General features: G+C 49.2%; 1 pseudogene; it reads right to left on the bottom strand.

Moving 5' to 3' along the window:
* Positions 1 to 21,612, bottom strand: part of LOC123396643 — a 73,883-nt pseudogene extending 52,271 nt beyond the window's left edge.
* Positions 21,613 to 22,049: the final 437 nt, after the last annotated feature.

The following is a 22,049-nucleotide window of genomic DNA, read 5'->3' as shown; positions in this document are numbered from 1 at the left end:
AAATCTTATCAAAGTATGTGCTTTGTGAAAGTCCTATCAGGCGCCTTGATCTATCTTTATAGATCTGGATGCCTAATATGTAAGCAGCTTCTCCGAGGTCCTTCATTGAATTTTTTTTATTCAAGTAATCCTTTACTCTTCCCAAAAGTTCTATATTGTTTCCAATCAGCAATATGTCATCCACATATAATATTAGAAATGTTATAGAGCTCCCACTCACTTTCTTGTAAATACAAGCTTCTCCAAAAACTTGTATAAACCCAAATGCCTTGATCACCTCATCAAAGCGTTGAGTCCAACTCCGAGATGCTTGCACGAGTCCATAAATGGATCATTGGAGTTTGCATACTTTGTGAGAATTCTCTGGATCAACAAAACATTCCGGTTGCATCATATATAACTCGTCCTTAAGAAACCCGTTATGGAACGCTGTTTTGACATCCATCTGCCAAATTTCATAATCGAAAAATGCAGCTATTGCTAACATGATTTTGACGGACTTCAGCATCGCTACAGGTGAGAATGTATCATCGTAGTCAACTCCTTAAATTTGTTAAAAACCCTTTGCCACAAGTCGAGCTTTATAGACGGTTACATTACCGTGCGCGTCCATCTTCTTCTTAAAGATCCATTTGTTCTGAATGGCCTTTCGTCCTTCAGGTAATACTTCCAAAGTCCATACTTTGTTTTCATACATAGATCCTATCTCGGATTTCATGGCCTCTAACCATTTGTTGGAATCCGGGCCCACCATTGCTTCTCCATAGCTTGTAGGTTCATTGTTGTCTAACAACATTATTGATAAGATAGGATTATTGTACCATTCAAGAGCAGTACATGCACTTGTCGACCTACGAGGTTCGATAGCAACTTGATGTGAAGTTTCATGATCATCAGCATTAGCTTCCTCTTCAACAGGTGTATCTTTGACACAAACTTCTTTCTATCCTACGCCACCATCTGGTTGAAGCAAAGGTTCTACAACCTCATCAAGTTCTATCTTCCTCCCACTCAATTCTTTTGAGAGAAAATCTTTCTCAAGAAATGCTCCGTTTTTAGCGACAAACACTTTGCCTCCGGATCTGAGATAGAAGGTGTACCGAACTATCTCTTTTGGGTATCCTATGAAGAGAAGGTGTACCAAAGTGTCTCTTTTCAAGCTGAAGCTATTTGATATAAGCACCACATCCCCAAACTTTAAGAAACGACAACTTTGGCTTCTTGCCATACCAGAGTTCATATGGTGTCATCTCAACGGATTTTGATGGTGCCCTATTTAAAGTGAATATAGTTGTCTCCAATGCTTAGCCCCAAAACAATAACGACAGATCGGTAAGAGATATCATAGAACACACCATATCTAATAAAGTACGATTACGTCGTTCGGACACACCATTACGCTATGGTGTTCTAGGCGGTGATAACTGTGAAATAATTCCACATTGTCTTAAGTGAGCACCAAACTTGTAACTCACATACTCACCTCCTCGATTAGATCGTAGGAATTTGATCTTCTTGTTACGATGATTTTCAACTTCAATCTGAAATTGCTTGAACTTTTCAAATGTTTCAGACTTGTGCTTCATCAAGTAAATATAACCATATCTATTGAAATCATCAATGAAGGTGAGAAAATAACGATATCCACCGCGTGCTTCTATGCTCATTGGTCCGCATACATTAGTATATATGATCTCCAAGAACCACTTGCATGCTCCATTGTTCCGGAGAACGGAGTCTTAGTCATCTTGACCATGAGGCATGGTTCACATGTGTCAAGTGATTCAAAATCAAGTGACTCCAAAAGTCCATCAACATGGAGTTTCTTCATGCGTTTTACACCAACATGGCCTAAGCGACAGTGCCACAAGAAAGTTGCGCTATCATTATTAACTCTACATCTTTTAGGCTCATTGTTATGGATATGAGTGTCATCACTATCGAGATTCAATATGAATAAACCCCTCACATTGGGTGCATGACCATAAAAGATATTACTCATATAAATAGAACAACCATTATTCTCTGACTTAAATGAGTAATCCTCTCACAATAAACAAGATCCATATATAATGTTAATGCTCAACGCAGACACTAAATAACAATTATTTAAGTTCATCACTAATCCCGACAGTAATTGAAGTGAGAGCGTGCCGACGGCGGTCGCATCAACCTTGGAAACATTTCCCATGCGCATCGTCACTTCGTCCTTCGCCAACCTTCATTTATTCCGCAGTTCCTGTTTCGAGTTGCAAATGTGAGCAACAAAACCGGTATCAAATACCCATGCACTACTACGAGAGCTGGTGAGGTACACATCAATAACATGTATATCAAATATACCTTGTTTGGCACTGGCCGCCTTCTTATCAGCCAAATACTTGGGGCAGTTCCGCTTCCAGTGACCATTCCCCTTGCAATGATAACACTCAGTCTCCGGCTTGGGTCCAAACTTGGGTTTCTTCGTCAAAGTGGCAACAACTTTGCTACTCTTTTGGAGTTACCCTTCTTGCCCTTGCCGTTTTTCTTGAAACTCGTGGTCTTATTGACCATCAACACTTGATGTTCTTTCTGGAATTCTGACTCTGAGACTTTCAGCATCGCAAACAGCTTGAGGAGTGACTTATTCATCCCTTGCATGCTATAGTTCAACACAAAGCCTTTGTAGCTAGGTGGCAGCGATTGAAGAACTCTGTTAGTGATAGCCTATGGTGGGAGAGCAATTCCCAGCTCAGCCAGACGGTTAGAGTACCCAGACATTCTGAGCACATGTTCACTGACAGACTCGTTCTCCTCAATTTTCCAAGCATAGAACTTATCGGAGGTCTCATACCTCTCGATTTGGGCTTTCTTCTCAAGATAAACTTCAACTCGTGGAACATGTCATATGGTCCATGCCATTCAAAACGTGTTTGAAGTCCCGGTTCTAAGCCATACAAAACTGCACATTGAACTAATGAATAGTCATCCTTGCATGCCAGCCAAACATTCATAACTTGTGGCAACGCAGGTTGGGGTGGTTTATCACCTAGCAGCGCATCAATGACATATTGCTTTTGGGCAGCCATGAGGATAAGCCTCACATTACGAGCCGAGTCAACAAAGTTACTTCCATCATCTTTCAGCTTAGCTTTCTCTAGGAACGCATTAAAATTCAGGATTGCTACTGCACGAGCCATTGATCTACAACATAAAATTTTGCAAGGTTTACTTAGACTATGTTCAAGATAATTGAGTTTAGCTAATCATATTACTAATAAACTGCCACTCAAATTGGCATCCCTCTAGTCATTTGAGTGTCACATGATCCAAATTCACTAACTCAAGTCCGATCATCACGTGAGTTGAGTTAGCTTCAATGGTGAACATCTCCATGTTGATCATATCCACTATATGACTCATGCTTGAACTTTCAGTCTCTTGTGTTCCGAGGCCATGTCTATACATGCTAGGCTCGTCAAGTTTAACCCGAGTGTTTTGTGTGTGCAACTGTTTTGCGCCCGTTGTATGTGAACATAGATTCTATCACACCCAATCATCACGTGGTGTCTCGAAACGACGAACTATCGCAATGGTTCACACTTGGGGAGAAAACAATTTTATCTTGAAATTTTAGTGATGGGTCACCTTATAATGCTACCGTCATCCTAAGAAAAATAAGGTGCATAAAAGGATTAACATCACATGCAAATCATAAGTGACATGATATGGCCATGAACTTGCGCTTCTTGATCTCCACCACCAAAGCACCGACATGATCTCCATCGTCGCCGACGCCACACCATGATCTCCATCATTGTGCTGCCATCAAGGTTGTCGTGCTAACTGTGATGTTACTACTGAAGCTACTGACTTGCGATAAAGCAAAGCATCACCAAGCGCAAAATAATTAAAGACAACCCTATGGCTCCTGCCGGTTGCCGTAGCATCGACGTGCAAGTCGATATTTAACTATTACAACATGATCATCTCATACATCCAATACATCATATCATGTCTTTGGCCATATCACATCACATCATACCGTGCAAAAACAAGTTAGACGTCCTCTAATTTGTTGTTGCAAATTTTACGTGGCTGCTATGGGCATCTAGTATGATCGCATCTTACTTACGCAAAGCCACAATGGTGATATGCAATTTGCTATTTAACCTTCTCCAAGGACTGCCTCGGTCAAATCTGATTCAACTAAAGTTGGAGAAACACACACCCTCCATTCATCTTTATGCAACAAGTTGCATGTTAGTCAATGAAATGGTCTCTCGTAAGCGTACGGTAATGTTGGTCCGGGCCGCTTCATCCAAAAATAGGGCCGAATCAAGAAAGGACTAAGAAGGGAAGTGATGGGGTCATAGTCCTAGGGTAGGGTCATAGGCCTGCCCTACATGTCCTACCCAAGGACTACCCCACACAAAGGACAACACCTTAAGTCTCCCCCGACTGAATTAAGGAGTCCCCATCATCCAGTCGGTAACAGACCCAGAATCATCCAGTCGGAGACTAGCATTCGGAAGGCCCAGGCCAACCGACTGGATACACTCGGTACATCGCAACCTCTCTGGAGGAAAACTGCCGTACATTTCCGGGTGCGTTTATTAGCATTTAGAGCATACGTTACCTGTAACGTATGCATTTAATCGCCACTACTCCACCCTTGAATCAGAACCATTGTGGAGGGCCGCGCACTCTATATAAGCCGCCCTCCCCCACTGGTAAAAGGGTTAGCAAATCACTGTATTCCATATTACACTCGGTAACAAGCTCCGAGAGCACTGAGACGTAGGGCTGTTACCTCCACAACAGAGGGGCCTGAACTCATACAACCTCGCCATAGCTAGGACTCTGCCCATCTCATTCGTACCCTACACATCTACTGTCAGGCTTATACCCACGACAGTTGGCGCCCACCGTGGGGCTGGCGTCTAAGCGACTTCCGGCGAGTTTGCGACTACTTTCTTTCGTCATGTCGTCTGGTGGAGGTTCGAGCATGGATCACCAGATCCATTTCGGCGTTCTCTCCTTCACCATCGATGACTCGGCGTGGCTTCGGGAGGCGCCTCTCGACGTCGAGGCGCTTCCTCGTCGCGGGGCCACACACTTCCATGCTAACGCTCGCGGCGTTCTTCTTCTCCAGCAATAGGCTCCATTATCGGCTTGCACCTCCATCATGCGCCGCAACAAGCGGTCTCGGGGTCCGCGTCTCCAACGTTGAGTGCAGCATGCCCGAGCGTGTCAGATCGCGTCCTCTCAAGTGGCAGTTCTGGAGTCTGTTGTGGTTGCCCCGCGTTCCCAGTGCTCGGGCTCGGTTTCGACTAAGCTTCCTTCCGAGTACGCGGGTCGTGGGCCTGCAGCAGAAGTACACATGGCCAACTCCCATGAAGATCCCCGTCAAGCCGGCCGGGGCGAAATCGGCGAAGCATCCGGTGCACGTCGTCCACCTCGTCGTTCTGCCAGTCGGCACACTCGGCGGAGCAACGTGGAGTTGTTCCGCACACCTCTCCTCAACTTGGTTGTGGCTGCCCATATTGCCGATTCCCTCCAGCCGATTGATTCAGAAGCAGGAAGGGGAATCGAACAGATCCGAACTCTGTTGCGCACGGCGCAGCAACAGAATTCGGCAGTCTCCCAGTCACACAATCGGATCTACAATAGTTCCGTCCACGCAAACACGCATCGATCCGTTCACAGCCCCGGTTCCCATCAGCATCACATGGGGGGCAACCATTCCATGATTCGTGAAGATCGCCACCGCTCACGCACCCCTCCGCGGGGTGGGCCCTATGGGTCCCGACATCATGATGATCGACGTTTGGTCGACGATACTTACAACCCAAGACCCGATGCAAGAGGGTGAATCGCCCAGTGAAGAGTCGACAGGGGTCGAGCCCATCGCGATGGTCGCGATATGGACCGTCCGAGTGGAAGCAGGACCATCGTGTCCGGCCCTGAGTGTTTTAGTCGAGCCATCTGCTCGGCTGACATCCCGCCCAACTTCCGATTGGCAGCGGGAATTGGTAAATTTACGGGAGAGTCCAAACCTGAAACATGGCTAGACGACTACCGAGTGGCAGTCCAGATCGGAGGAGGGGACGACCATGTCGCCATGAAGCATCTCCCTCTGATGCACGACGGCTCGGCTCGAGCTTGGCTGAACCAGTTGGCCCCCTCAAGCATTTACAGTTGGGTAGATCTGGCCCGAGTGTTCATCAGAACCTTCGAAGGGACGTGCAAATGCCCTGCAGGCCTTGTGGAGCTTCAGCACTGTGTCCAGAAGCCAAATGAGCCCTTGCGCGACTTCATCTAGCGATGGACAACTCTCTATCACACGGTGGAGAATGTCACCGAGCATCAAGCGGTCTGTGCATTCAAGGCAGGCGTACGGTACAGAGAGTTGTACTTGAAGTTCGGTCGAACGGGCGACATCTCCATGAGCAAGATGATGGAGATAGCGGCTCGCTATGCAAATGGCGAAGAAGAGGACCGCATCCGGAGTGGCAAACACAAGACAGTCGGCGATGCCGAAGAAGGTAACACTCGGAAGCAAAAACAAAAGGTTCCGCCCACACCGCAAGCAGAAGCTGCAGCTGTGACCAGCGCCAAGTTCAAGGGCAAAGGGAAAGTGCAGTTTACCCCCAAGAAGAAGCCGTTCAACAATCCCATCCTGGACCAGCCTTGCCCGGTTCACACGAAGATGGACGAAGAGGGCAACCCCATATACGCGAAGCACACCACTCGGCAGTGTCGTCTCCTGATCCAGGAATTCAGCTAAGGGCAACCGAGTGAGAAGAATCCCGAACAGGATGAGGAGGACAAGGAGGATCCGTTCCCCCAAGTCCATGCAACCCTCATGATTTTTGCTGACGTCGAAAGCAAGAGTCGACTGAAGTTGGTGAACAGAGAGGTCAACATGGCCGTTCCGACTACTCCCAAGTTTCTTAAATGGTCTCAGACTGCGATCACCTTTGATCAGTCGGATCATCCAACGCATGTCCCCATCCCAGGAAGACAGGCTCTGGTCGTCGACCCGGTGGTGGAAGGAGTCCGACTGCGCAAAGTCCTCATGGACGGCGGTAGCAGACTAAACATCATGTATGCTGACACGCTCAAGGGAATGGGCATTCCGATGTCCCGACTCAGCGAGAGCAATATGCAGTTCCACGGAGTCGTCCCTGGACGGAAGGCCAAGTCACTCGGCCAGATCGCATTGGAAGTCATCTTCGGCTCTGACAAGAACTTTCGCAAGGAGAAGCTCACATTTGAGGTGGTAGACTTCTAGAGTGTTTACCACGCAATTTTGGGCCGCCCGGCGTACGTGAGTTTCATGGCACGTGCATGCTATGTGTACTTGAAGCTGAAGATGCCCAGTCCAAAAGGCGTTATCACCATCACAAGCAACCGCCAGCGTGCCGAGGAGTGTCTACAGGAAGGATCAAGAATCGTTGACCAGCAGATGGCGGTACTCGAGCTCGACGAGTACAAGAAGACAGTCGACCCTGCCGACCTGATGCGCTCAAAGAAACCAGCTTCTGAGTCCGTGTTCCAGTCGGCGGGAGAGACGAAGAAGATCAGCATCCACCCGACGGATGACTCAGCCGCCCCGACGAACATCTCCACCACCCTCGATCCTAAATAGGAAGCCGAGCTCACCCAATTCCTCCGTGAGAACTGGGACATCTTCGCATGGAAACCATCTGACATGCCGGGTGTACCCAGGGAGTTGGCTGAGCACCGACTGCATGTGGATCCCGCCGCTCTCCCTGTCCGAGAGCGCCTACGCCGGTCCGCCGCGCACAAGAGGAAGGCAATCGGAGAAGAGGTGGCCAAGCTACTGGCTGCCAGCTTCATTCGCGAGGTTCACCACTCCGAGTGGCTTGCAAATGTCGTCATGGTGCCCAAGAAGGACAAGTCACTCCAAATGTGCATTGACTTCAAGCATCTCAATAAGGTCTGCCCGAAAGACCATTTTCTGCTCCCCCGCATAGATCAAATTGTCGATTCGACTGCGGGATGCGAGCGGTTGTCATTTGTTGATGCCTATTCGGGCTATCATCAGATCCGTCTGTATGGTCCCGACGATTTAAAAACAGCCTTCATCACCCCGTTTGGGTGCTTCTGCTACATCACTATGCCTTTTGGTCTGAAGAATGCAGGAGCTACCTTTATGCACATGATCCAAAAATGTCTCCTCGACCAGATCGGTCGCAATGTGGCGGCATACATGGATGATATCGTAGTCAAGTCACGCAAAGGTTCCGACCTACTAACTGACTTGGCGGAAACATTTGGCAACCTTCGTAGGTACGATATCAAGCTCAACCCAGCCAAATGTTCATTCGGTCTTCCCAGCGGAAAGTTACTCGGTTTCTTCGTTTCCGAACGAGGGATCGACGTTAACCCTGAAGAGATCGGGACCATCGTCCGAATGGAGAGGCCGGTCAGAATACACGATGTTCAACGGCTCACAGGTTGCTTAGCGGCTTTGAGTAGGTTCATCAGTCGACTCGGCGAAAAAGCAGTTCCTCTGTACCGACTCATGAAGAAGTCAGATACCTTCGAGTGGACAGACGAAGCACAAGTCGCATTTGACGACCTCAAAGTCCTATTTTCCACCCAGCCGGTTCTTACTGCTCCGCTCAGTAAAGAGCCCCTTCTTCTATATATCGCGGCTACAAATCAAGTCGTCAGTACTGTTCTTACAGTCGAGTGAGAAGAAGAAGGCAAAGCATACAAAGTTCAGCGGCCAATGTACTACGTCTCCGAAGTCCTGACCCTTTCCAAGCAGAGGTATCCCCATTAGCAGAAACTTATCTATGGGATCTATATGACTGCGAAGAAGGTGGCCCATTATTTCCAAGACCACTCGGTATCTGTCGTTTATGATGCTCCGTTGTCGGAAATTCTCCACAATCGAGACGCGTCAGGCCGAGTGGCGAAGTGGGCAATGGAGATGCTGTACTGTGACATCAAGTTCGAGGCCAAGAAAGCTATTAAGTCTCAAGCCCTGGCTGACTTTATAGCAGAATGGGTAGAACAACAGCAACCGACTCACATCTACTCGGCTCATTGGACAATGTTCTTCGATGGATCTAAGATGTTGAATGGATCCGGCGCTGGTGTTGTGATCATATCACCTAAGGGTGACAAGCTCAAGTACGTGCTTCAAATACACTTTGATTCCTCCAACAACGAGGCAGAGTATGAAGCTCTCCTCTACGGATTGCGCATGGCCATCTCACTCGGCGTCAGTCGCCTGATGGTCTACGGCGATTCGGATTTGGTGGTCAACCAAGTGATGAAGGAGTGGGACGTAAGGAACCCCACCATGACAGTGTACTGCAATGCAGTGAGGAAGCTGGAGAAGAAGTTTGAAGGTCTAGAACTACATCATGTTCCGAGACTGAAGAACCAAGCGGTTGATGAGTTGGCGAAACTCGGATCCACTCGGAGACCAGTCCCGAGTGATGTCTGCCTCGAGCACCTCCATCTCCCCTCAGTCAAAGAAGATCCCTTCACAGAAGAACCGATACAATCCAAGAGCGCAGCAGATCCGACTGAAGTCGATGTACCTGATGTGGTTGATTTGGTCACGCAGATTCTGGTTGTTACTCCCGATTGGACTGTGCCGATCATCGCATATATCCTAAGGCAAGAACTTCCAGAAGATGAAGTCCAAGCCAGGCAAATAGTTCGCAGGTCGAAGGAATTCACTGTCATTGACGGTCAATTATACAAGGAGAGTGTTTCGGGCGTTCTTCAATGCTGCATTTCCCCTGAGGAAGGGCAGTTGATCTTAGAAGATATTCACTCGGGAACCTGCGGCCATCACGCTTCTTCAAGAGCGATTGTCGCCAAGGCATTCAGAGCCGGTTTCTTTTGGCTACAGGCCAACGAGATGGCTAAAGATATGGTCGGCCGATGTGAAGGCTGTCAGTTCTACTCCAACAAGTCCCACAAGCCAACATCTGCGTTAAAGACAATCCCACTTGTGTGGCCATTTGCAGTTTGGGGTTTAGACACAGTCGGACCATTCAAGACAGGCCAAGGAGGCTACACGCATCTATTGGTGGCAGTCGACAAGTTTACAAAATGGATAGAAGCCAAGCCTATCAAGAAACTCGATGCCTCAACAGCTGTCAAGTTTGTCAGGACATCATTTCCAGATTCAGGGTGCCTCACAGAATAATCACACACAATGGGACAAACTTCGACTCGGACAGATTCAAAGGCTTCTGTGCGGGTCAGGGTATCCGAGTGGATTTTGCTTTCGTAGCACATCCGCAATCCAACGGACAAGCTGAGCGTGCGAACGGACTTATCCTTCAAGGTTTGAAGCCCCGACTCTTGCGAGAGGTAGGACATGCTGCTGGTGCATGGGTCACCGAGTTACCTTCAGTGCTTTGGGGCCTCCGCACCACTCCGAACAGATCAACGGGGCGATCACCATTCTTCCTCGTTTATGGAGCAGAAGCGGTCCTTCCGAGTGACCTGCTTCACAATGCCCCGCGAGTCGAACTCTTCTCCAAAGCCGAAGCAGAACAATCAAGGCAAGATGGAGTCGATCTTCTAGAGGAGGAGCGTGAGATGGCACTCACTCGCTCAACAATTTACCAGCAAGATCTGTGACGCTTTCACGCGCGTCACGTCAGGAGTCGCACATTCCAAGCTGGCGATTTGGTGCTCCGAGTGGATCAACAAAGACCACACAAGTTGGCTCTGGCCTGGGAAGGGCCTTTCATCATTTCCAAGGTGCTGAACAACGGAGCATACAGACTCTACAACATTCAGAGGGAGACAGATGAGCCGCGCGCATGGAACGGGGATCTCCTAAAGCGTTTTTATACGTGATCATCGACCGAAGCAGTGTAACGAACAAGTTTTGAAGAAATAATATATACAGCAGATTCGGTTTTGTGCAGATACAGAGTTCTCCCATGGTCGCAGACTCCGGTCATAAAAAAAACTTAGCTGCGATCCTGAATCGCCTAAGTACTAACCTCCTCCGAGTGTGCACTATACGTCACACTCGGAGACTTAGCTGCGATCCTGAATCGCCTAAGTACTAACCCCCTCCGAGCGTGCACTATACGTCGCACTCGGGGACTTAGCTGTGATCCTGAATCGCCTAAGTACTAACCTCTTCCGAGTGTGCACTATACGTCACACTCGGGGACTTAGCTGTGATCAAGAATCACCTAATTACTAACCTCCTCCGAGTGTGCACTATACGTCACATTCGGAGACTTAGCTATGATCAAGAATCACCTAAGTACTAACCTCCTCCGAGCGTGCACTACACGTCACACTCGGGGACTTAGACGTGATCAAGAATCACCTAAGTATTAATCTTCTCCGAGTGTGCACTACACGTCGCACTCGGGGACTTCGACGTGATCAAGAATCACCTAAGTCTTAATCTTCTCTGAGTATGCACTAAGTGTTGCACTCGAAACAACATTCAAACAAAAGACTAAATGTTTTCATTCCGACTCCAAAAGTCTAGAAACGATAGCTGACTCGGTGTGGATCAAGCTTACCCGCACCGATTTAAAAGTATGACGGCCAACAGAAGTGGCAAGAGTACCTTACAGGTAAACACTCGGCATACCGAGGATAAAGTTTTTTCACTCGTTAGCTGGGCCGGCGCTAGGACTGGAGGGCTCCACAAAAGTATCCAAGTCAATTCCATCAACGATGTGGGTAGCAGTCTCCAGGAACGTCTCCATGAAGTCTTCGAATCGAAGCTTCTTCGTGTTGGCGACCTTCAATGCTTTCAGCTTATCTTCTCGCACCTCCTTGCAATGACAGCGCAACATCAGCATCGCGCGCTGCCGATTTCTTCCACGATTGCACTCGGCTCGGAACCTCCTCCAGTCGCCCCGTCAGGGCCTCCATCTCCTGCCGCGACTCGTCTTCTCGCCAAAGTTCCTTGTCAATTCGGCCGACGACTTCTCTCAGTCGACCGATGAAAGGACCTACTTTGCCTACGCGGATATGTGCCCGGAGCAGATCCCGATTGGCGTCCTCGCCGAGTGGAACTTTGTCCTTAATAGACCGCTCCACAGCCGCCGCTTCAGCTTCAGCGTCTCCGCAAAAGTCTGGAACAAACGAGCAAGCAGGCAATAAAAACCGAGTGTACGACACACGGTACAACCACTCGACAAAGCATAAGACTTACCAGCCAGACGAGTCATCATCTGCACAGCCTAGTCGGTGACATACTTCTCTTGAGCTATGCATCGTTTGTTCAGGGCACCCATCTGATTGTGCAACTCAGTCCTCTGTTTCCCCATCCTCTGCACCTCCGCCATCAACACCCTGTTTGCCTCCAGAGCCTCCTCCAAGGACTTCTCTCGTACTTCCAGAGCATCCTTCATGCCGGCCATGGCGAGCATCGCAGCTTCAAGTTCACCAGCGTACTGGTTCCTCTCTGCTCTCAGGGCTTCATAAGCAGTTCCCATTTCACAAGTTTTCTGCACCAAGAAACAAAGGGTAATCAGCAAGTTTATCAGTTCACAGGCTAAGTTCTTCAAACCCCTGCCGACGCAAGCAGTCGACAGCGGTCTCGGGGACTACACCCAGTGGGTTCACTAAGAGTGACCCCACTGGCATGCACCACAAACAGGCCCGCCCTATTGAGGTGCACGTTTTCACCTACGCCTCCGAGGCCAATACTACTCGACCTACGTGCAACTTACTCTCGGAGACTCTTACCGCAAGAGCGGTCCGACTGCAATAAGTACTCGCACTCGGAAATCCTGTCTACGGACACAACCAAACTACAGACAAAATGTATAAAGACAACTGTCGGTGCAAGCACTCGACAGAAGTCTCGGGGACTACACCCACTGGGTTCACTCGGAGTGAACCCATTGCAAACAACAGACAACACCCAGTGGGTTACAGAAGAAAAGTAAGTACTTACTAGACTACTTACTCGGATGTCATCGCGCAGCTCCAAGCTCCGCTGGTACAAAGCTGCAACGGAGTCATAAGCCCCCTTGGCCGCTCCCACCTGCTCCTCCGGAAGACGCCGGATGCTAAATTCAGCATTCGACGAACCGGGAATCGTCGGAGGTTCCTGGGGCATCCCAAGGTCCGCCCCAGTTGGTTCCTCCCCCACCAGCACCGGTTCAGTCGGTGGCGGCGCTTCGGTCGGCGGGGCGTCGGCAACAGGTGTGGCAGTAGGAGGAGCAGCCTCAAGGACAGGCTCCAGGACAGGCTCCACGGCGGGGTCGGCTCTCCCCTGGTCGCCCTCGTCCAGGCAAATCGCCCCTGACAAGCCGAATAACATGACGCCTAAGAAAAAGAAAAGAAGGACACAGTCCATGAGGACAAAACACCCGACCCTCCTGTAACTCACCTGGCTGGGACGAAACGACGTTCTCCGTGTCCATGGGGTCGTCCCCTTGGCGGGCTGGAGAGGTTGCAGAGGTGGCGACCCTGTCGAGTGAAATCCCTTCGACTTGTAAACAGAGGTTCACTCGGATAACAGAAAGAGCCGAAAGTTAAATTCACTTACGTGGAGGTGACGGGTATGGCAACCCTCATTCGCGGCAGAGCCTTCCGAGGTTTGGGTCCACTCGGCTTGGGCGCCCGGGAAGACTGGCCTGCGGGCTCAACAGCAGCGTCCCTGGCCCTCTTGGTGCCCCGAGTACTCGGAACCACCGGAGCAGTAGGCGGAGCACTCGACGACGCAGGAGGAGCAGAAGGGACGGCGGGCTCGTGTCGGCGCTTTGTCCGATGCTTTGGTCGTGGACGTGGCGAGTCTGGCTCTTCATCTTCTTCTTCTTCCTCGCTGTCCTCCTCCTCCGACTCCCCGCTGTCGGAGACGTATTCGGCGCTCTCCACGCTCCCCTCCTGGCTGCCTTCCTCCTCTTCCTTCTCCGGATCCCCGTTCGAGACGGGGGAGAACCAGTTGGTCCACGCCTGCATGAAGTTCCGGCGAAAACGTTAAGCATCACACGGAGATATAAGTGAACGACTGGCATCAAGACAGTTCAAAGCACTCGGCTAATGCCACTCACCTGATTCGGTGGGGGGTGGTCCGAGCTGTACGGCTTCACTCGGCGAGCTCCTTTGGGGTTCTCGCAGGGACCCATGATTTGGAGCACCCACGAGGTCACCCTATCCTCGGGTACGCCCACCACGTTGGTCCGAGTGGAATCCTCGGGCCCTGTGTAGTGCCACATAGCGTGGTCGCGAGCCTGCAGCGGCTGGATTTCCAGCAGATCTATGCCAGTGACCCCCCTCCTGACGACATCCACGAGTGCCTCGACCAAAGGCTGGATGTCGTTCTTCTCGGCCTTCGAGAGCGCGAGTTGCTTAGGTGGAGCGGGACGGTCTAGATTAAACGGAGGCAGCCCAGTCGATGCATTCGGACAGGCTATGTCCTGGCAGTAGAACCACGTCGACTGCCAGTTCCTAACCGACTCGCTCAACTGGAGAGCGGGATAGCTGCTCCGACTCTTCTTTTGGAACCCTAAACCCCCGCAGAGCTGGAGGAGATGCGTCTTGTCACCCGACTGACTAAGACGTTTGATGGTTTGGGAGCGGGCGGAGAAGATGTGTTTGAATAAACCCCAATGGGGGGGCAACCGATAAAACACTCGCACAAAACGATGAAGGTAGAAAGATGGGCGATGGCATTCGGAAGAAAGTGATGGAGTTGAGCTCCGAAGTGGTTCATGATGCCTTTAAAGAAGGGGTGCGGGGGCAAAGAAAAACCTCTGTGAACATGGCTGAGGAGCAGGACGCGCTCCCCCTCCCGAGGCGCCGGCTCGACCTCGTCGTCCGTCGGCAGCCTCCAGGACTTGTGCACGAGCATTCCGTGCTCCACCAGCTCCAGTAGGTCCCCCTCTGTCACCGTGGAGGGGAGGAAATCTCCTTGGATCCACCCCGCCGGCAGCGGCCGCTGCCGCCGTTGAGCAGTCGCCGCCTTGTTCTTCTTCTTCCTCGCCTCCATCTTGCTGGTCTGACCCTTGGTCATGGAGGCGACGGCGAGTCCTCGGGGAGGAGGAGGAGGAAGGAGCGTAGGTGCACAGGGGGTGGCGAGGAAGACGGAGTAGGCGGGAGCGAAAGATTCGGCGAGCGTAAGCGAGGAGTCTCGCCGCCCAGAAGTTAAATAGAGCGCCGACTGAGTCACTCGCGAATGGGCCCGAAATCTTATCTACCCGACCGGTCGCGGCGATATCAGTGGAGGAGTTGAAGGCGCGAGGATAGAGGAGTCAGGCGCTACTCGAGCGCGCTGACGTCGTCCCCGCTGAGCGCGCGGAACCCGAAATTTGAGATCCCGGAAAATCCGCCGCTGTCAGTTGATCGGTCGCGTCAAAAGATGTCGCGGAAGCACTCGGTTCCTGACAGTCTGTTTCGTAAGCACCCCCACTCGGAGCACTGGTTAGGAGAGATAAAATGGATAGAGGCAAGCAACGCCCAAGCCGAACTTAGTCCAGTCGGATCTCAACCTCAAGCACTGCTTCGGCGTTTCAACCCCAATCCATTCGGGGACTAATGATGGGGTCATAGTCCTAGGGTAGGGTCATAGGCCTGCCCTACATGTCCAACCCAAGGACTACCCCACACAAAGGACAGGACCTTAAGTTTTCCCCGACTGAATTAAGGAGTCCCCATCATCCAGTCGATAACAGACCCAGAATCATCCAGTCAGAGACTAGCATTCGGAAGGCACCAGGCCAACCGACTGGATACACTCGGTACATCGCAACCTCTCTGGAGGAAAACTGCCGTACGTTTTCGGGTGCGTTTATTAGCATTTAGCGCATACGTTACCTGTAACGTATGCATTTAATCGCCACTACTCCACCCTTGAATCAGAACCGTTGTGGAGGGCCGCGCACTCTATATAAGCCGCCCTCCCCCACTGGTAAAAGCGTTAGCAAATCACTGTATTCCATATTACACTCGGTAACAAGCGTCGCGAGCACTGAGACGTAGGGCTGTTACCTCCACCGCAGAGGGGCCTGAACTCATACAACCTCGCCGTAGCTAGGACTCTGCCCATCTCATTCGTACCCTACACATCTACTGTCAGGCTTATACCCACGATAGGAAGCAATCTGAATATCAACACCCACAAACTCCTTTGTGTTCTACTCGAGATATCATCTACGCATAGACCTAGCTCATGATGCCACTGATGGGGAACATCGCATGGGAAACAAAAAATTTCCTACACGCACACAAGATCTATCCATGGTGATGATCATCTACGAGAGGGGACAGTGCATCTACACACGCTTGTAGATCGCTAAGCGAAAGCGTATATAACGGGTTGATGTAGTCGTACGTCTTCACGAACCAATCACTATCCATCCCGTGATCTCATCACGATCCATCCCGTGATCTCATCACGATCCATGTCGCGATCTCATCACGATCCTTCCCGATCTAGTGCCGAACAGACGGCACCTCCGCGTTCAGCACACGTATAGCTCGATGACGATCTCCGCCTTCTCGATCCAGCATTGTTATATGTTTTGGGTGACATTGTTATATGTTTTTCTACACTTCCATATATTTTTACACATATTTGTACTAAACTACTAACTTAGTGCACCCAATGCTAGTTTCTGTGTGCTTATGGCTTTTTTGCACGGGCTTTTACCCAATTTTCCGAAGCCCCACAAATCCCAAGAAAAATATACAAAAATCAGCGCACCAGAAGCTTCACGAAGAACGAAAGGGGGCCAGAGGGGTGCCAGGGGCCGCCTGATACGTCTCCAACATATCTATAATTTTTTATGGTTCCATGCTATTATCTTGTCAAACTTTGGATGTTTTGTATGCATTTTATACCTTTTTTGGGACTAACTTATTGACTCAGTGCCAAGTGCCTGTTCCTGTTTTTTCCGTGTTTTTGACCTTTTTCAGAGGAGAATATTAAACAGAGTCCAAACGGAATAAAACCTCCGAAAAGATTTTTTCCGGAACAGAAGATACGCAGGGAGCTTGAGAACCAAGGCAGAAGGCACCAGGGGAGGCCACAACCCCCTAGTCGCGGCCTGGGGGTGCGCCTAGCAGGCTTGTGGGACCCGTGTGGCTCCTCTGCCCTACTTCTTCCGCGTATAAATCCCCGAAAAATCTGAAACCACGAGAGAGAGCCACGAAAATACTTTTCTGTCGCTGCAAGCTTCTGTCTCCGCAAAATCCCATCTGGGGCACGTTCTGGTGCCCTGTCGGAGGGGGATTCAGACACAGAGGGCTTCTTCATCAACACCATTGCCTCTCCGATGATGCGTGATTAGTTCACCATAGACCTTCGGGTCCATGGCTAGTAGCTAGATGGCTTCTTCTCTCTCTTGGATCTTCAATACAAAGTTCTCCATGATCTTCATGGAGATCTATCCGATGTAATCTTCTTTTGCGGTGTGTTTGTCGACATGCACTGAATTGTGGATTGATGATCAGATTATCTATGAATCTTATTTGACTTTCTTCTGATCTCTTATATGCATGATTTCATATCCTTGTAATTCTCTTCGAGTTGTGGGTTTTGTTTGGCCAACTTGATATATAATTCTTGCAATGGGAGAAGTGCTTGGTTTTGGGTTCATACCGTGCGGTGACCTCACCCAGTGACAGAAGGGGTAGCGAGGCACGCATCATGTTGTTGCCATCAAGGGTAGAAAGATGGGGTTTATATCTATTGCATGAATTTATCCCTCTACATCATGTCATCTTGCTTTATCCCTCTGTTTGTCATGAACTCAATACACTAGATGCATGCTGGATAGTGGTCGATGTGTGGAGTAATAATAGTAGATGTAGAAAGTATTGGTCTACTTGTCTCGGACGTGATGCCTATATGTATGATCATTGCCTTAGATATCATCATGACTTTGCACGGTTCTATCAATTGCTCGACAGTAATTCGTTCACCCACCGTAATATTTGCTATCATGAGAGAAGCCTCTAGTTAACACTATGGCCCCTGGGTCTACTTCACATCATATTTTCAGCCCTATACTTTTACTTTGTTGCACTTTCCGCCTTCAGATCTCACCTTGCAATCAATTGTGAAGGGATTTACAACCCCTTTGTAGCGTTGGGTGCAAGTTTGTTGTTTTTGCGCAGGTACTTTGGAGACTTGGCTTGATACTCCTACTGGATTGATACCTTGGTTCTCAAACTAAGGGAAATACTTACTGCTACTGTGCTGCATCACCCTTTCCTCTTCAAGGGAAAAACCAACGCAAGCTCCAGAGGTAGCAAGAAGAATTTCTGGGGCCGTTGCCGGGGATCATCAAGTGAAGCTTATCCAAGTAACCGTCGCAAACTCATCTCTTGCATTTAGTTTTTTTGCCTCTCGTTTTCCTCTCCCCCACTTCTGAAAAACAAAAAATTACAAAAAAATATTTGCCTTTTTTGTTCGCCCTTATTTTTCGCTTGCTTTCTGCCTGCTTGTGTGGGATAGTCTACCTGTCCTCATGGCTAGACCTACCGCTTCGAACGATACTCCCGAGAGCGAAGTTCTCAATTTCAAACAAAATGAGGAAGAAAACTTAAAGGATGCTTGGTATAGGATTTGCAATGCCCAGAGTAGATCTACTCGTAGGCAATCTACTACCGTCCTCCTTCGCAGCTTTTATGTGGGTATTTCTCCTTGGAACAGGTATGTTCTTGACACCATCGTAGGCGGAAATTTCTTGGGTAGCCATACCGTTGATTCTTATGGTGCTTTAATAAATTTGGTAGGCTCACCCCCACTCATGGTTAATGGAACTACCTTAACTCTGGAGCATGTGATGCGTAGGCTGGATATCATTGAAAGTAAAGTTGCTACGATTGAACTCATTGAGAATTTGGATAAAAATATCCACAATCAAATCACTCAGTATGGATCCAAGGTGGGAATGACTTTGAAAAATTTAAAGGAGAGGGAACCCACAGTTAACGAAAAACTAGGTCATGATTCCGCTAGGATTGGCAAACTAGAGGATGTTATAACCAACTTGGGTTCGCTTTTGCCGCTATGCAGAGCACTCCAAATTTTGCCCACAATAAGGCCACCAAGTCTGTTTTTGTTCCTAAAAATAGTGGTGAACCATCTAGTAAAAGAGATGAAGACCTTAAGATGATGAGTGTTCACCCTACTTATGGTTTGAGTACCAAAGATGACGATACGTGATTCTTTTGCCCTATGCCTAGCTAAGGGCGTTAAACAATAGCGCTTGTTGGGAGGCAACCAATGAATTTATCTTTGCTTTTTGTGTAACGACTAAGATGCGGTCCTTTCCTATTTAGGGGGTGATGCCCCAAATGGGAAAGAAGCGCATCTAAGCATTTCGCAAGCGAGATAAACATAGCACATACATAATTTAAGATTGACAAATAGGGCATTCATTTGCCATCTCACATAGATAATATTAGAGTTACATCCACGCATTTATTCACACAAGGTAGTTCCGCTACCGACTACATAACACAAGGAAAAAGGCTATGCTATCCTGAATGCTTGCCCACGATCACGACCACGACCTCAGTTGGGGTGTTGAAGTAATCTGTGAGCCACGGGGACTCAGCAATCGATGACCTTGGTACGAAACTAGTCAAGTTATTAGGTGAGGAAGGTTCAGTGTTTAGGTTGCAGCATCCTAAGCATTTATGGTGGCTAACTTACGAAGATCAAAGTTATAGATGTGGTGGTCTACGTGAGCGGTCGAAGACTACGTGATCACTAAGTGATCCTGATCACCTACTTACGTCAAGCATAACCCCACCATGTTCTCGGTCGAAGAGAGGTCTTCGAAGGGGACAGTCACGGTTACGCATATGATTGGCAGTTTATTAGAGTTAGTTCAAGTTATCTATAACCTCATGTTAACAAATAATTGATGTTGCCACATAACCGTGGGCACGGCTTTATGAAAGATTAAACCTTGTAGGGGTGCTCCAACTAGTCCATCACAAACGGTCACGGGCCGCAAAGTAATCCTCTATCACGAATCTCGTGATCTCATCGGATTCCTTAGAGGAAAACCTCAACTCTGGGGAGAACCAAAGCTTCACTGGGATTCCTATACGCAAGATATATCGCTAAGGTAAGACAAGACTAGCAGGACCTCCCGCCGTGTCGACGACCCCAGGAAAATAACACAAGAAAATAACAGCAGTTTCTCAGACTTAGTGAAAATCACAGATTTTCACAAAGCTGACAATTTCAGCCACATATCAACTTTGACAAGGCACAACTTGCACATACAAACTCCTAAGCATAAAACAAAACTACCATGTTGTAGAGGGGTTCACCCACTACTGCCACATCAAGGAATCATCCTCATAGGCTCATCACACCACATGGCACCAAGCTCTAAACATAGCATCAAAACAGAAAAATGACAGTTCCAGAAAGTGTCCCAAAGTGAAATCTGATTCCACCAGTGGATTCCTGGGATGATTCTACCCCAAAAAGATATATAATACCTAGGTACTTGCATACAACATGTAGGCACAAAGTTGAAAGGAAAACAACATAGACTCATATAGATTCAAATATTGATATATCACATGTGGTACTCACTATTTCATCATCCACACATGCACAAGCTCACATACACAACTCCAATGGTGAACATGAGGGGCTTTACCCTCATGCACATGTGCCTTAGCACACCACCACACACACAGACGAAATCTCTACACACACACACATGCTTTCTCAAACACCTACACATACTACAAGACCTAGGGGTTACAAGAGCACCCCTGGTTACTAAGGCAACAATCTATGCCTTGGTCATGTGTGTGTCTTACACACACATGCACCTCACCACACACACACACATGCACCTCATGGATACATACACACCCACATACTACCACATGGATGCTTGCACACACATGCCCTCCTACACATGCACACAAGGCTACAAATAAAGTGAAAAACTACTAGTTGAGAATTTAGGCAAAAGATATATTGCTGCCCAAACAATGCAACATCACACATTACTTCAAACAGCAAAAGAAAGGAAATACAAATTAAAAGGGGTGGCTTGGATTCGAACCCTAGATCTCGTGCACACAACACACAACTACAACCACTGCACTACCACCTGTGGGCTCGACAAAGAGGGGAAGGAAACAAGATGTGTTTTCCCTGTCGGGTTACTGTGCCACAAAACCAAATAACAAAAAGGGGCGCCACTGGAATCGAACCCATGACCTACTGCTGCCCAAAACACCACCTACCACTGCGTTATTCGTTCGATGCTTCCTAGAGAAGGGGTAGTAACCCACTTAGGTAAGCTATCTCTGCTACTACAGATCACAGCGGCCGAAACAAGGGATGGTCACCGCCGGTGCTACGGTCTAAATCGAGGAGCGGCCATTAGCTAGGTGGAAGAGGGAACTCCCACGGAGCCATTTAACATCTAATCGCGCGAGAGAGGCACCTACAACTACGACATCAACGCGCACGGCGGCGCCGGATACAGAGGAGAACAACGGCGACCTGCTACATATCTTGGAGAGATCTACTGGCAGGGGAACGGGTAGGAGACCGGATTCTCACCCACTGGTCGAGGAGGACGGGCTGACGGAGAGGAAGAAGGCGTCGAAGAGGAAGAAGCCGTCGGAGCACAGGAGGAAGGGGGTCATCGTTGACGTCGTGGAAGAAGAGGCTATCGGCACCACCTAGCTATGGAAATGGAACCTCCGGGCATCCCGCGTTCTCCTGGTGCTGCCGGCGAGGAAGGATGGCGACGACCTTGACGGCGACGATCTTACCAGTGGTCGGCCATGGCGGAGGGGAGCTGGGGTCGCCTCCTAACGGCTCCCGGGAGAGAGAGGAGGGAGGAGAAAGGGTTAGGGCTTCGAGGGGGAGGCTCTGCTGCTTTTATTGACCTCAGGAGGCGAGCTATACACCGCTGGATCAAGGAGAAGGAAGATCTATGGTGGGAGGGGTGGTCATACAGAGTGATGCCAGCGGGAGGAAGGAGACGATCGCGGGGTTGGGCTGGCTAACGAGCGATGGGAGGAAATGGGCGAGCGAGGGGGAGGGAGCCCACTCGGGTGGCGCCGGTAAAAGAAAGAAA

Source organism: Hordeum vulgare, chromosome 5H (genome assembly GCF_904849725.1).
Source record: "Hordeum vulgare subsp. vulgare chromosome 5H, MorexV3_pseudomolecules_assembly, whole genome shotgun sequence".
In the NCBI taxonomy this organism is placed as follows: Eukaryota; Viridiplantae; Streptophyta; class Magnoliopsida; order Poales; family Poaceae; genus Hordeum; species Hordeum vulgare.
This window is presented reverse-complemented; position numbering and strand designations above follow the sequence as displayed.